The sequence below is a fragment of the Barbus barbus genome, assembly GCF_936440315.1.
Source record: "Barbus barbus genome assembly, chromosome: 14".
Lineage (NCBI taxonomy): Eukaryota > Metazoa > Chordata > Actinopteri > Cypriniformes > Cyprinidae > Barbus > Barbus barbus.
Genome location: NC_136742.1, coordinates 3,978,693 through 3,994,637, shown reverse-complemented (window position 1 = coordinate 3,994,637; position 15,945 = coordinate 3,978,693). Strand labels below are relative to the sequence as shown.

The following is a 15,945-nucleotide window of genomic DNA, read 5'->3' as shown; positions in this document are numbered from 1 at the left end:
CATCTGCTTCAGGGTTCGACGTGTTGTGCATTCAGAGATGGTATTCTGCATACCTTGGTTGTAACGAGTGGTTATTTGAGTTACTGTTGCCTTTCTATCATCTCTAACCAGTCTGCCCATTCTCCTCTGACCTCTGTCATAAACAAGGCATTTTCGTCCACACAACTGGATATTTTCTCTTTTTTGGACCATTCTCTGCAAACCCTAGAGATGGTTGTACGTGAAAATCCCAGTAGATCAGCAGTTTTTGAAATACTCAGACCAGGCCGTCTGGCACCAACAACCATTCTACTTTCAAAGTCACTTAAACACTTTGTGTTACCAAGCAATTGAACAGGTGTACCTTATAAAGTGGCCGGTGAATGTATAAAATTAATAGTATAAAATTATATATATATATATAAAATTACAAAGCCATTCCAGTCAAGACAATATCTTTCTTAAATCTTCTTATGACCCATAACTGACTATGAGACAACATTTTAGTCACCAATGCTTAAATGGCAGGACTGCTTTGTAAGTAATCTTCCTGATTTATCTCAATTCTTCAGCATATCCAACAGCGCAGAAAAACTTGATGATGTAACAGAAACAACTGACTCTCTCTTTTCTAACACTTTAGATATGGTTGCTCCTTTACGCTTAAGGAAGATTAAGGAAAAGAGTCCAACACCGTGGTATAATGAGCACACTCGCGCCCCTAAAGAGAGCAGCCCGGAAAATGGAGCTCAGCTGGAGGAAAACTAAGCTAGAGGTATTTCGTATTGCTTGGTGGGAAAGTAACCTATCCTACAGAAAAGCTTTAAAAACTAGATCTGATTAGTTTTACTCTCTTTTAGAAGAAAACAAACATAACCCCATGTATTTATTCAATACAGTGGCAAAATTAACAAAGAATAAAGCATCAACAGGTGTTGACATTTCCCAACAGCACAGCAGTAATAACTTTATGAACTATTTTACTTCCAAAATCGATACTATTAGAGATCAAATTGTAGCCATGCAGCCGTCAGCTACAGTATTGCATCAGATACTGATAGAGTGCACTATAGATCCCCTGAGGAACAGTTCCACTCATTCTCTACTATAGGAGAGGAAGAATTGTATAAACTTGTTAAATCAGCTAAACCAACAACATGTGTGTTAGACCCTATTCCATCTAAATTACTAAAAGAGGTGCTTCCAGAAGCCATAGATCCTCTTTTGGCTATTATTAATTCGTCATTGTCATTAGGATATGTCCCCAAAACCTTTAAATTGGCTGTTATTAAGCCTCTCGTTAAAAAAACACAACTGGACCCCAAAGATCTAGTTAATCTTTTCCAAACTCCCTTAAAACTGCAGTTGTTAAGCCCTTTCTGAAAAAGCGCAATCTTGATAACACCATGTTGAGCAACTATAGACCCATATCAAATCTTCCTTTCATAGGTAAGATTATTGAAAAGGTAGTTTGTAATCAGCTGAACAACTACTTAAACTCAAATGGATACCTGGACAATTTTCAATCTGGTTTCCGAGCACATCACAGCACAGAGACAGCACTCATTAAGATAATAAATGATATTCGCTTCAATTCTGATTCTGGCAAAATATCAGTGCTGGTACTACTTGATCTTAGTGCTGCGTTTGACACTGTCGATCATAACATACTTCTAGAGAGACTGGAAAACTGGGTCGGGCTTTCTGGGATGGCACTCAAATGGTTCAGGTCATACTTAGAAGGGAGAGGTTATTATGTGAGTATAGGAGAGCATAAGTCTAAGTGGACGGCCATGACATGTGGAGTCCCACAAGGCTCAATTCTTGCACCGCTCTTGTTTAGCTCCCACTAAGTCAGATAATGAGGAAGAACCAAATTGCCTATCACAGCTATGCTGATGATACCCAGATTTGCCTAGCCTTATCTCCAAATGACTACAGCCCCATTGACTCCCTCTGCCAAGGCATTGATGAAATTAACAGTTGGATGTGCCAGAACTTTCGGTAACACTTTAGAATACTGTTTCTTACTTACTGCATAACTAATAAGGAATTACTGAAGAACTAACAGGTAATGATTCATTAACACTTAGCGCACTACTGTTAACTACTAAGGAAGATGTGTTAACTAATCAGTATGTAATACAATTTTATGATTGTGTTAAGTAACAGTTAGCTAAACAATAACTAATGTATTCTGTCACACCTCCTGAAGAACTACTATTAATTATCTACTAGTTAAGGTTCAATAAAAATAATTATGAAGTAACTACCAATGAACAGTCATACACAATTATATTGAGTTGTAACCCTTTCATATAAATGTTATTAGCAGTAGTAGCAGTATGAAAATGCACTATTAATAAATGCAATACATTTTACAGAGGTTTTGACTGTATAGTGAATTGTTTTGAGTTTGTTTTGTAAGAAATCAGCATCCGATAGGAACCCCACCACCTCTCCAGTGCCATGCGATAACTTACCTTAGTTTTTATATTTTATATAAAGTACTGTATGTGTGCCTCCTCAGCATATACCATATTACTATTAATTCAATTTCTGTATGTAAGGCAAGGACTGAGGGAGAGTGAAAATACTGGTAACCCATTAGTAATTAATAAAGGATTATTAGATAATTCCGCAAGAATTACTTAGAACCTGAAACAGTATTCTAAACTGACAACATAGGGAGCCCATTAGTAATTAATAATTATCAAATAATTATGCAGGACTTATTTTGAACCTGCAAGAGTAGGCCTATTCTAAAGTGAAAATATAGCGAAACCTTTAGTAATTAATAAGGAATTAATTACTTATACGGGAGCTGGGCTCAGGGAAATTGCCGTTAACTAGGCATTAACACAACACAAAAACTACCTAAGACTAAAAAACAAATATGACCCAACAGCTTCATCCCAGTGTTTCAGAAAATAAATTAATTGATTAATTAACAAACCACCATTTTACAGAGTGTACTGTATCTGTAGTAAGTTGGATAGTTATGGCAAGACAGTTCAGTTGCGGTTCCTTTCTGAAGCAGATTTCCTACAGAACAAGGAAATTATTTACCATACAGGCAAAAACATAAGGGGTGAGAACCAGAAAGGCTTAAGTGACATTTCACTAACTTTACAGGAGGGCCAAAACAAAAACTTACCATAGGTTGATCTGACTTTGTGCACTGATTTCAATCATTTATAATAAAAATGTGTATACTCATGGATGACAGTATACTTTTGCCAGTATATATATCTATTTGTCACGGTGCACAAACGAGGGAGGAACCAGGAACACGCAGACGACGATATAAACTCAAATAACATACTTTACTGAGGACATCAAGGCAGGGCAAGACAAGGCAGGGCAAGACACAGACATCAAACACCGGGGAGTAACGAGTAGACCAGATGAAATCTAACTGAACTATAAATACACAGGTAAATCATAGATAACGAGACGAACACGGCTGGACAAGAATTAACTGATGATTATGCTTAACAAGGACAGGAAACAAACCAAATAAGGAAACATTAGGCGGGAACACATGACAGACACGACAGAACCCTGACAGTACTCCCCCCTCCCGAAAGGTTCGTCCCAAGCCTTAACATTTCCATCAGGGAGGGGGGGGTGGGCGCTCTGGAGGCCCCTCAGGACAGACATCCGCAGGAACACAGGACGGGGACCTCCAGAGCAGAACAGACGGAGGCCTGGAGGCCATGGCGGGTGGTCTTCGTGGCCGTGGCCTCGTTCCTCGGCCCGCCCACTCCACCCAGAGCTCTACTACCCCCCCCCCCCCCCCCCCCCCCCAAAAAAAAAATTTCCATGGGGAATCCAGGGGGTATCAGGAGCCCTCCGGGGCTAGACCGACAGGGACAGGACAGGACCGGACAGCCCACAGGAACAGGAGCCCATCTGGGCTAACTCGGAAGTAGAGGCTTCTTAATAGGCATGACAAGGAGTCAGGGGCCCTTCCAAGGTTCCCTCAACAACCGCTTCCACTTCCGCGACAGGGAGGCAGGCCGCTGGAATGGCCTCCATGGCCACAAGACAAGGAGCCTGCCCCAAACGAGTCTCCATGGACAAGACAAGACATGGTAAGTTTAAAATGTTCCTGTGGGCACAACGAGACATAAACACGGCTCTCCTGGCCGTGACGTGTGGACTTGATCCACGGAGAGGGTCAGAGGCGGCGGCCGGCAGGCTTGAGTCAGCGGCAATCCGGTGTGCTTGAGTCAGCGGCAATCCGGTGGGCTTGAGTCAGCGGCAATCCGGCGGGCATTGAGTCAGAGACGGACCGGCGGCGTGCACAGAGGAGCCGCGGACGGCGGGTGGGCTTTCCCCACGGACGGCGACGTGATCTCCCGCGAACGGCGCAGACGACGATATAAACTCAAATAACATACTTTACTGAGGACATCAAGGCAGGGCAAGACAAGGCAGGGCAAGACACAGACATCAAACACCGGGGAGTAACGAGTAGACCAGACGAAATCTAACTGAACAGACAGAACTATAAATACACAGGTAAATCATAGATAATGAGACGAACACGGCTGGACAAGAATTAATTGATGATTACGCTTAACAAGGACAGGAAACAAACCAAATAAGGAAACATTAGGCGGGAACACATGACAGACACGACAGAACCCTGACAATATTAAATATATCCATTTCACCCAAAATGTCACTTACGCCCTTCTGGTTCTCACCCCTCGTTATGTACAATTATAGTAATGAGTCCTTTTGGATGTGCAGCAAACAAAATGCATATTTCATTTCCATTATAGGCTAATAATAGTAGTAGTGGACTGTAACAAAGTTGGTACTATAGTGTCCTTTTACTCAAGTAATTTTAAAAATTAATAGGCCTACTTATAATTTTACTGGAGTGATATTTTATTGGGTATCTGTACTTTTGCTCAAGTACTTGATTTGTGGGCCACAACCTGATTATTATAGTGACTATTTGCGTATAATTGTTCATTAGTAGTTACTTCATAATTATTTTTATTGAACCTTAACTAGATAATTAATAGTAGTTCTTCAGGAGGTGTGACAGAATACATTAGTTATTGTTTAGCTAACTGTTACTGTCACGGTCGGTGGTTGTAGTAATCGGCGCCCACACAAAGGATAACAAAAAGGTAAATTTAATAGCATCAACACACATCAAACCATTTACAACTTAAGATCCGACAAACACAGAGGGAGAACTGAGGACTTATAAAGGGAGTGGAACAAACGAGGAAACAAGGTAATTAATAGAACACAGGTGATGAATATAACTAATTAACAAAACTGGGTCATGAACTAAAACAGGAAAAACCAAATATGGGCAGAAAGGAAACTAAACAGAAACAGATATATTACAGTATCTCCCCCTCCCGGAAGGTGCGTCCCGCACCGTAACAGTAACATCGGGGAGGGGGGGGCGGGCGTCCTGGAGGCTGGAGCAGGACCAGGATAGGACAGGGGAGCCTCCAGGACGGATCAGGAGCCTTGGGAGACCATGGCAGGACTGGAGATTCGGGAGGCCATGGCGGATCTGGAGCCTTGGGAGGCCATGGCAGGACTGGGGATTCGGGAGACCATGGCGGATCCGGAGCCTTGGGAGGCCATGGCAGGACTGGAGATTCGGGAGACCATGGCGGATCCGGAGCCTTGGGAGGCCATGGCAGGCCTGGAGATTCGGGAGGCCATGGTGGATCTGGAGCCTTGGGAGGCCATGGCGGATCTGGAGCCTTGGGAGGCCATGGCAGGACTGGAGATTCGGGAGACCATGGTGGATCTGGAGCCTTGGGAGGCCATGGCGGATCTGGAGCCTTGGGAGGCCATGGCAGGACTGGAGATTCGGGAGACCATGGCGAATCCGGAGCCTCGGGCGGTCTTGGCGGATCGGGATCCTCGGACGGCCATGGTGGATCGGGGTCCTCGGGAGGCCATGATGGATCTGGGTCCTTGGGTGGCCTTGGCGGATCGGGGTCCTCGGGCGGCCTTGGCGGATCGGGGTCCTCGGGCGGCCTTGGCGGATCGGAGTCCTCGGGCGGCCTTGGCGGATCGGGGTCCTTGGGCGGCCTTGGCGGATCGGGGTGCTCCGTGGCCTTGGCCCTTGGCCTGGCCACACAGACTGAGACTATATGGCCCCCCCCCAAAATTTCTTTGGGAAAGTTCCCCTCTGGGGGCCACATTGGAGGAGAGGGTTCTTGAGGGCGCTCTGGAGGAACGGACTCTTGGGGGCGCTCTGGAGGGGCGGACTCCTGGGGGCGCTCTGGAGGAGCGGGCACTAGAGGGCGCTCTGGAGGAGCGGGCACTTGAGGGCGCTCTGGAGGAGCGGGCACTTGAGGGCGCTCTGGAGGAGCGGGCACTTGAGGGCGCACGGGAGGCGCGGAGCTGGATAGAACCAGCGTAGACGAAGGAGCGCTGGACGGGACCAGCGTAGATGCAGGAGGGCGCTCTTGCAGCGCGGACTCCTGAGGGCGCTCTTGCAGCGCAGACACTTGAGGGCGCTCTTGCAGCGCAGACACTTGAGGGCGCACGGGAGGCGCGAAGCTGGATAGAACCAGCGGAGACGAAGGAGAGCTGGACGGGACCAGCGGAGACGCAGGAGGGCGCTCTTGCAGCGCGGACTCTTGAGGGCGCTCTTGCAGCGCGGACACTTGAGGGCGCTCTTGCAGCGCGGACACTTGAGGGCGCTCTTGCAGCGCGGACACTTGAGGGCGCTCTTGCAGCGCAGATTCAAAGGGGCGCTCTTGTAGCGCGGACATTAGAGGGCGCTCTGGAGGCGCGGGGCTGGACGGGACCAGCGGGAACTCAGGTGGGCTGGACGGGACCAGCGGGAACTCAGGTGGGCTGGACGGGACCAGCGGGAACTCAGGTGGGCTGGACGGGACCAGCGGGAACTCAGGTGGGCTGGACGGGACCAGCGAGAACTCAGGTGGGCTGGACGGGACCAGCGGGAACTCAGGACGGCTGGACGGGACCAGCGGGAACTCAGGACGGCTGGACGGGACCAGCGGGAACTCAGGACGGCTGGACGGGACCAGCGGGAACTCAGGTGGGCTGGACGGGACCAGCGGGAACTCAGGACGGCTGGACGGGACCAGCGGGAACTCAGGACGGCTGGACGGGACCAGCGGGAACTCAGGACGGCTGGACGGGACCAGCGGGAACTCAGGTGGGCACTTGCGAGGTGCCGGAATTGGTGGGCTCAGACGAGGAGCAGGCACAGGAAGGCACTGGCGAGGAGCTGGCACTGGAGGGCGCCGGCGAGGAGCAGGTACTGGATGGCACTGGCGAGGAGCAGGCACTGGATGGCACTGGCGAGGAGCAGGCACCGGATGGCGCTGGTGAGGAGCAGGCTCTGGATGGTACTGACGAGGAGCAGGCACTGGAGGGAATGACATGCCCTCAAACTCAATTAAAATCCCCACCGGCACCTGTTTTTCCCCCCTCGGTGGTTCTGGGGAACCGTTATTGGCGGCGGAATCCCTTTTCCCCGCGGACGGCGCAACGTTCATCGCCCCTCGCGGCGGAATCCTCCTCGCCGCGGGCGGAACATTCATCGCCGTGTACGGCGGGATCCTCTTCGTTGCCGACGGCGCAACGTTCATCGCCCCTTGCGGCGGAATCCTCCTCGCCGCGGGCGGAACATTCCTCGCCGTCTCAGGCGGAGCGAATTTCATTGGGGCGGTGGGTAAGGGTGTGCGGCGAATGGCGACCCGTTCTCCCCAAAACGGGTGGCCAGGGTAAGCCGCTACAGGCAGCCCGACATCCCTCGCAGCACGGGCAGGGGCGAGCCGCGAACGGCGGCGTGAACCCCCGCAAACGACGGGCACAAGCTCCAGCATCCTGAGCAGATCTCGTTTTCTTTTGCGGTCGGATCTTCTGTCACGGTCGGTGGTTGTAGTAATCGGCGCCCACACAAAGGATAACAAAAAGGTAAATTTAATAGCATCAACACACATCAAACCATTTACAACTTAAGATCCGACAAACACAGAGGGAGAACTGAGGACTTATAAAGGGAGTGGAACAAACGAGGAAACAAGGTAATTAATAGAACACAGGTGATGAATATAACTAATTAACAAAACTGGGTCATGAACTAAAACAGGAAAAACCAAATATGGGCAGAAAGGAAACTAAACAGAAACAGATATATTACAGTTACTTAACACAATCATAAAATTGTATTACATACTGATTAGTTAACACATCTTCCTTAGTAGTTAACAGTAGTGAGTTAGGTTTTAATGAATCATTACCTGTTAGTTCTTCAGTAATTCCTTATTAGTTATGCAGTAAGTAAGAAACAGTATTCTAAAGTGTTACCGAACTTTCTTCAGTTAAACAAGGAGAAAACTGAAGTCATTGCATTTGGATACAAAGATGAAGTTCTCAAGGTGAATGCATACCTTGACTCTAGGGGTCAAACAACTAAAAATCAAGTCAGAAATCTTGGGGTGATTCTGGAGACAGACCTTAGTTTCAGTAGTCATGTCAAAGCAGTAACTAAATCAGCATACTATCATCTCCAAAACATTGCAAGAATTAGATGTTTTGTTTCCACTCAAGACTTGGAGAAACTTGTTCATGCCTTTATCACCAGCAGGGTGGATTACTGTAATGGTCTCCTCACCGACCTTCCCAAGAAGACCATTAGACAACTGCAGCTCATCCAGAATGCTGCTGCCAGGATTCTGACTAGAACCAGAAAATCTGAGCATATCACACCAGTCCTCAGGTCCTTACACTGGCTTCCAGTTACATTTAGGATTGACTTTAAAGTACTTTTACTTGTTTATAAGTCACTCAATGGCCCAGGACCTAAATATATTGCTGATATGCTCACTGAATATAAACCGAACAGACCACTCAGATCATTAGGATCGAGTCAGTTAGAAATACCAAGGGTTCACACAAAACAAGGGGAGTCTGCTTTTAGCTATTATGCCGCCCGCAGTTGGAACCAGCTTCCAGAAGAGATCAGATGTGCTAAAACATTAGCCACATTTAAATCAAGTCTCAAAACTCATCTGTTTAACTGTGCATTTGTTGAATGAGCACTGTGCTATATGTCCGAACTGACTGCAATGAATTTTAAGTATAATAATTTTCTTTAAATTTATTTGAAATCAATTTCTATATCATTTTAAAATTCCTTGTTTTTATTATTTTTATTTCCATGTTTTTATTGATTTTTAATGTATATTTCACTTTCTTTTATGTAAAGCACTTTGAATTACCACTGTGTATGAAATGTGCTATATAAATAAACTTGCCTTGCCTTGCCTTAATTACAGACCGATCTCGAATCTCCCTTTTCTGTCAAAGATACTAGAAAAGGTAGTATCCTCACAATTATATTCCTTCTTAGAGAAAAATGATATCTGTGAGGAATTCCAGTCAGGATTTAGACCATCTCATAGTACTGAGACTGCTCTCATTAGAGTTACAAAGCCTGCTTCTATCATCTGATCCTGGATCCTGACACCCCTCCCCCCTGCATTAGACTCATACCATCTTTTAGTGACACGCCCCTCAGTGTGTCCATAGCTGATGTGAGGAGGACCCTTAAAGGAATCAACCCCCGCAAAGCTGCAGGCCCCGATAACATCCCGGGGCGGGTATTGAAGGACTGTGCATACCAGCTGTCTGAGGTGTTTACAGACATCTTTAACACTTCACTGTCACTGGCATCTGTCCCCACCTGCTTAAAGACTGCCACTATTGTCCCTGTCCCAAAGTGTTCGCCAGTGACAGGCCTGAATGACTATCGACCTATAGCCTTAACCCCGGTAGTCATGAAGTGCTTTGAGAGGTTGGTTATGGCCCACATTAAAGATTCCATCGACGTCACTGTGGACTCCCACCAGTATGCCTATAAGAAAAACCGCTCCACGGATGACGCCATCTCATCAGTGGTTCATACAGCCCTCACCCACCTGGAAAGTAGAAACTCCTATGTTCGTCTGCTCTTCCTGGACTTCTCCTCAGCTTTTAATACCATCATCCCACAGACCCTGGTACAGAAGCTCTCCTCCCTTGGTCTGAGTTCTACACTGGGGAACTGGGTTCTGGACTTCCTGACCAATAGACCTCAGACTGTCAGGATCCACAACACCATCTCCTCCTCCATCACTCTCAGCACTGGCTCGCCACAGGGCTGTGTGCTGAGCCCCCTCCTGTTCACTCTGCTGACGTATGACTGCTCGGCAAGACATCCTAGCTGCCATATAGTGAAGTTTGCGGACGACACAGCAGTAGTGGGACGCATCATTGACAATGATGAGTCGGAATACAGAGAGGAGGTGGAACACCTGATGCAGTGGTGCAGAGGAAACAACCTCTGCATCAACGTGAAGAAGACCAAGGAGATGGTGGTGGATTTTAGAAGAGACAGGCGCCCTCCTCCTCCTTTGTACATTGGAGGAGTAGCTGTGGAAGTGGTCTCTAGCTTCAGGTACCTGGGTGTGTATATAACCGAGGACCTTACCTGGAGCACCAATACCATCCGGCTGGTCAGGAAGGCCCACCAGCGTCTCTATTTCCTCAGGAAGTTGCGGCGAGCTGGACTTGGGAGCTCAGTCCTGAGGAGTTTCTATCACTGTGCGGTGGAGAGTGTCCTCTGCACCTGTATTACGGTGTGGCATGGCAGCTGTACTGCTGCTGAGAGGAGGGCTCTGCAGAGGGTTGTAAGGGCTGCACAGAGGACTATGGGGAGCAGGCTTCCCACCATCACAGACCTCTACACAGCACGATGTAGGGGGAGGGCCCTCCGCATCATGAAGGACTCTACTCACCCTGCACACGGACTCTTCGAACCCCTCCCCTCAGGCAGACGGCTGAGGAGCATCCGGAGTAGGACCACCAGGCTCAGAAATAGCTTCTTTCCTGAAGCTGTTAGACTGTTGAACTCTAGCCATGCTCTGTAGGCATTCCATCTCTCCTTTTGAACACTTACATATACACACATACATACATACACACACTGATCTGCATTACAAACACTTTATCCACCTTAAATGTAATATTTATTATAGGCGAAATACTATCGATTATCTCCTTTTGACAATTTCTTCTTGCTTTTAAACCGGGACCTGAGTTCTAATTTCGTACCATAACATGGAAATGTGAGTTGGTATGACAATAAAAGTTCTTTGAATCCTTTGAATCCTTGTATCTCTCTATTAGTGCTACTGGATCTTAGCGCTGCGTTCAACACTATCGATCACAACATTCTTTTGAATAGACTAGAAAACTTTGTTGTCATCAGTGGAAGTGCATTAGCATGGTTCAAATCGTACTTATCTGACCGCCATCAATTCGTAGCAGTGAATGAAGAGGTATTATATCAATCACAAGTGCAGTATGGAGTACCTCAAGGCTCAGTACTAGGGCCGTTACTTTTCACGCTTTACATGTTACCCTTGGGAGATATCATCAGGAAACACAGGGTTAGTTTTCACTGTCATGCTGATGATACTCAGCTCTATATTTCTTCTTATGGAATGCATAGTCGATATAAAAAACTGTAATTTCTTACTGCTAAATTCAGAGGTGTTAATTATTAGACCTAAAACCCCCAAAAGTAATAACCTAGAACACTGTTTAACACTTGATGGCTGCTCTGTAAATTCTTTGTCATCAGCCAGGAACCTAGGTGTGCTATTTGATAGCAATCTCTCTTTTGACAGCCACGTGTCTAGCATTTGTAAAACTGCTTTTTTTCATCTTAAAAATATATCTAAACTGAGACCTATGCTCTCAATGTCAAATGCAGAAATGTTAATTCATGCATTCATGACCTCGAGGCTAGATTATTGTAATGCTTTATCATATATAACTGTGTGATGTTCTACAAAACAACAAGCTTTAAAACACTTTTTTATATACAAATACCATTACAAACATTACAAACCATCAACTTTTAACCATTTAAACCATTAAAAACAGTTTTTCTGTACTGTGTACATATTCCATTAGGATTTATTGGTTTTAACAGACCACCGATTACCAGTAGAGACCCACAGGGCCCATTACAGTTTCCAGTAAAACCAATACGAGTCCCATTATAACCAGTAAAACCATTACTAATTCTGTGATGGTGTTTATATCTTGATCTTGATCCTGTACAGAAATGTACATAGGACCTCATGAAAGAAGAGCTTTAGGTTTTGAATAACTGTGTGTATATGATATTAATATAATATATATGATAAAAAATATAATATTTTGGCAAAGGTGTTTGCAACATAAGACCAATGTTTGCTTTTGAGATGTGTTTGTGATATTTTGAATGCAGTGCTTCATTTTGCCAGGAATTATGTTTGTGCAATTCTTGGATTTGTGTGTAAAGTTATTTCACTTCACAGTAAATGATCTAATTTTCATTAGTAAGAACAAAAAAGTGTTTTAAAGCTTGTTTTGTAGAACATCACACAGTTATATATGATATGAAAACAGTAGGGCCTGTAGATTTTTTTCTCAAACATCAGTGGGGTAAAAGCAAAACGCCCTCAGGGGCAATGGGCAATTACTGTAGTTATTCTGTTCTCAACATCAAATCCTTTGTTTTTCCATCAAATATATTCTAACTAGTTGTTTGAATAAAAATCGCCCCAAGCTAGCATCAGGTAACACAATGACTTTGATCTTTTCTTTAAGGATGTTTTGTTTGGAATTTTCACCTTTGAGAAGCAATATGGAAATATTTACTTTCTCTGCAATTTAATTATTTTGCTTGCAAAATTTTTAATCCACAAATGCAAGGTTATGAAAGTTTCCCCGAACCTTTCTTACTTTCAAGAAGATATTAAAATGTATATTAAATCTTTATCTACCTCCTATAACAAAAAGGCAATTAAAACTTTAAATGTATGCTCACTTTTTGGTGTTTTTGTATAACTTGTATTTGATCATTTATGCTGTGAGGAAAGAGTATGTTAGTTGCTATGTGACCTGATTATCTATTTCTTATTTTTTCATTTTTCATTTATTTGTTAACTTTTTTCTTTACTCTTTCTCTTATGATTTGTAATCGCTATGCATTGTTTGGCCATCCTTGAACCCCTGGATGTTTGCCTTGGCATATGTTCTGTTACATTTGTATTTCTGAGCAAGTAAAAAAACAAAAAAATTTAATAGTGTATTATTATCAGAAATAAAACACTGAAAAATACCAAAAAAATAAAAGTTAGCATCAGCTAACAAAATGTTTCAAATAGGCTATTATAATTTTGCAATTCATGATTCTTTTTAATTTTAAGCAAAAACTGTCTGTACTCTGATTTTTCTGTAAACGTTTAAAGCAAATTGCTTTGTTTGACAAAAATAATTAATTTTAATTATAAATTAATTTTTGTTAAAAATCTAATAACATGAAAAATCTGGACATTTTTCATACTTTGTTTATAATTTATGTCAGTGTCACTAAAACTATGAGAACTTTTCTGAACACATTTATCTTTTGTAAGTCCCTAACGTTACACTATCAACTGCATGTAACGTTACTTTATTTATTTTTTTCCAATGGGAAAACACTAGAGTGCGCTGTTTCCCATTCATTTCAACTAACAAACAAGACATTAAAGATCAAAAGCCCTACTATTACACATCATTTGAAAAGTCAGATAATCAGAAAATGCGGCGTGTTTCATAAAGCAATAGCAGAGCTGAATTCACACGAGATGATGAAGAAGCCCACACTCGGCGCGCGGAGGCAGGCGCTTCCCGGGAGCGCGTGATGTAACAAAGGATCAACATCCGGGACACCGGCACTGACTGAGTTCATGTGAATGCCTACACACTGCGCCGACGGACAGTACAGGCGGAGAGACACGGAGGTGAGTTTCATCTGTGCATGATGTTCGCTTTCGCTTTTAAGTTGGATGCGAGGGTTTTTGGTTCCTTGGAAGCAAGCGGAAATGGGATAATTGCAAGTTTTGACAAAGACAAATAGTCCAGATATAGTATTGCTCAGGAAATCATCCCAGCATGAGTGTATCTGGCTGTGTGTCTGATGCATGCCCTGTCACACCTGCTGATGGTCAAGGCTGCTTTATATCACCGCAAGGCATCCCTGCATCTAGTTTAGTCTGATCAAGTGTGTCCGACCATTCATTAGGCCTGTACTTTAGAAATACATCATATTTCCTGATCACTCAGAGCTCATTTACCTTGCAAATGTTGGTGTTGTGCTTGTATAAGGAATTCAAATGGTCAACCCAAAGCAAACTTTCACTTCCAGACATTGAATTGCATTGCTGTTGTTTTTTTTCAATTCTATCTTATTTCCTTAACTGATCATAAAAGCCTGAATGCATCCACGGACGTTGTTTAGTAGGTCGTCATAACAGTAAATGGCTCCTGCTGTGTCACAAGAAGTTGTAAATGCCCTTTGCTCCTTGGGACCTGTTACCTCAGGTTTGACGGTCACACAGCTGTCAGTGTATGGAGCAGATCATTTGGGAACAGCTAAGAGAAAGCAGATATGTTATTATGCTCTGCTTGTCCAGTATAATGAAAGAAATATGAGAAGGACACACACAAACCATGTGTGTGTGTGTGTGTGGCCACAGTGACACACCTACAGGTGCGGCTGCCAGGGAGTCATGACTCACTTCACTTGCACTTTATAGACATTTCTGTAATTTGTGCCATAACTGAACATGTAGGCCTGTAATTACCTTGGAAAGTTTCACATACGAACTGTGTTGTGTTGGTTCTACATATTTGAAGGGCTAATGTTTTTTACATTACATTTCCGGCTGTACTTTATGATTTTCAATAATTCCTTTCACTTTGATATACGTCACAATTCAGAGGAAAATATCTGTCGCTTCTTCCATTATATTGCGAGTTATTGGAATTCTTGTTTGTTTGATTTTTGGTGTTGTAATTTCTCACACAAAGCTATCATAATTATAATTTTTTTGTGATTTATGAAAAACACATTTTTTATTTAAAAATGCCTTCGCTGCTCATTTATACGACAAGGCAAGGTTAGTTCAGGTTGTAAATAGTCATCTGGTGCAACTCCTTAAAAAGTATGCTTAAAGAATATACCATCATTTGAAAAATACTTTTTACCTTATACAAATATATTTACGATCTGGACACTTTCATGTACTCAAGGTGTATACAAAACATGCTATTACTTTTTATTTGAAGGTTGCCCCAGATGAGAAAATAAATGAGTAAATTAAATTTAGGCTTGTCTTGAAAATGGCAATACATTTTTTTTTCAAAAGCAGCCATACAAAGAGTACAATTCTAATAAGCTGGCATTGTTTTAATCTATACTTTCATTCACTCTTAATACATCATTGACCCGCAAGTGTACCACTTGTCCAAGCATTATGGGACCTCTGCTACTATGATATTACCTTGTCCTCTGTACTATTGACATTCATTATTCATCTTAGACAGCATTCAAATATATGCACTCTAGGTAGAAGATAACCATAGCAACTCCCCATTGGTGGCTGCTGTCCTACCGAGTGGTGGCAAATTTTTATGACAGGCTTTTGTACGTCTGATCACTGTATACACCTTCACTGATGCCTCGGAGTTAGTACAAATTGAGATTTTTGCACTGGTTTCTTATGTCTTATGCCAAAGAGTGGATTTGTTGGCTGCCTACGCATCATAGACATACTGCAGACATGTTTTGTCTCTTGAAAATGCACTGAACTTGATTTGGGGTACAGATGTAAATTTACTTTCCCTAACAACAGTAACACTGTATGGACACACAAAAGTATTGCATTAAACCAACAAGGACTTTAAAAGCATTGCATTCTAAATACATAGACATTAATATGAGGTCGGTCACCATTTTGCAGCTGTAATGGCTTCCAGAAGGCTTTCCACAAGATTTTGTAGTGTTTCTGTGGGGATTTTTGCCTATTCATCCAGCAGAGCATTTGTGAGGTCAAGCACTGATGTTGGACGAGAAAG

At 43.8% G+C, this 15,945-nt stretch overlaps 1 protein-coding gene across 2 annotated transcripts in view; it reads left to right on the top strand.

Moving 5' to 3' along the window:
- The first annotated feature begins 13,753 nt into the window (after positions 1–13,753).
- Positions 13,754–15,945, top strand: part of LOC306880276 (unconventional myosin-VI-like) — a 58,777-nt gene continuing 56,585 nt past the window's right edge. Inside the window, exon 1 of one of the 2 annotated variants that reach the window (XM_079433718.1) lies at positions 13,754–13,829. The gene's annotated coding sequence lies outside the window, so the exon portion shown is untranslated. The remainder of the gene's footprint in view (positions 13,830–15,945) is intronic. The other variant, XM_079433717.1, reaches the window with a different exon arrangement.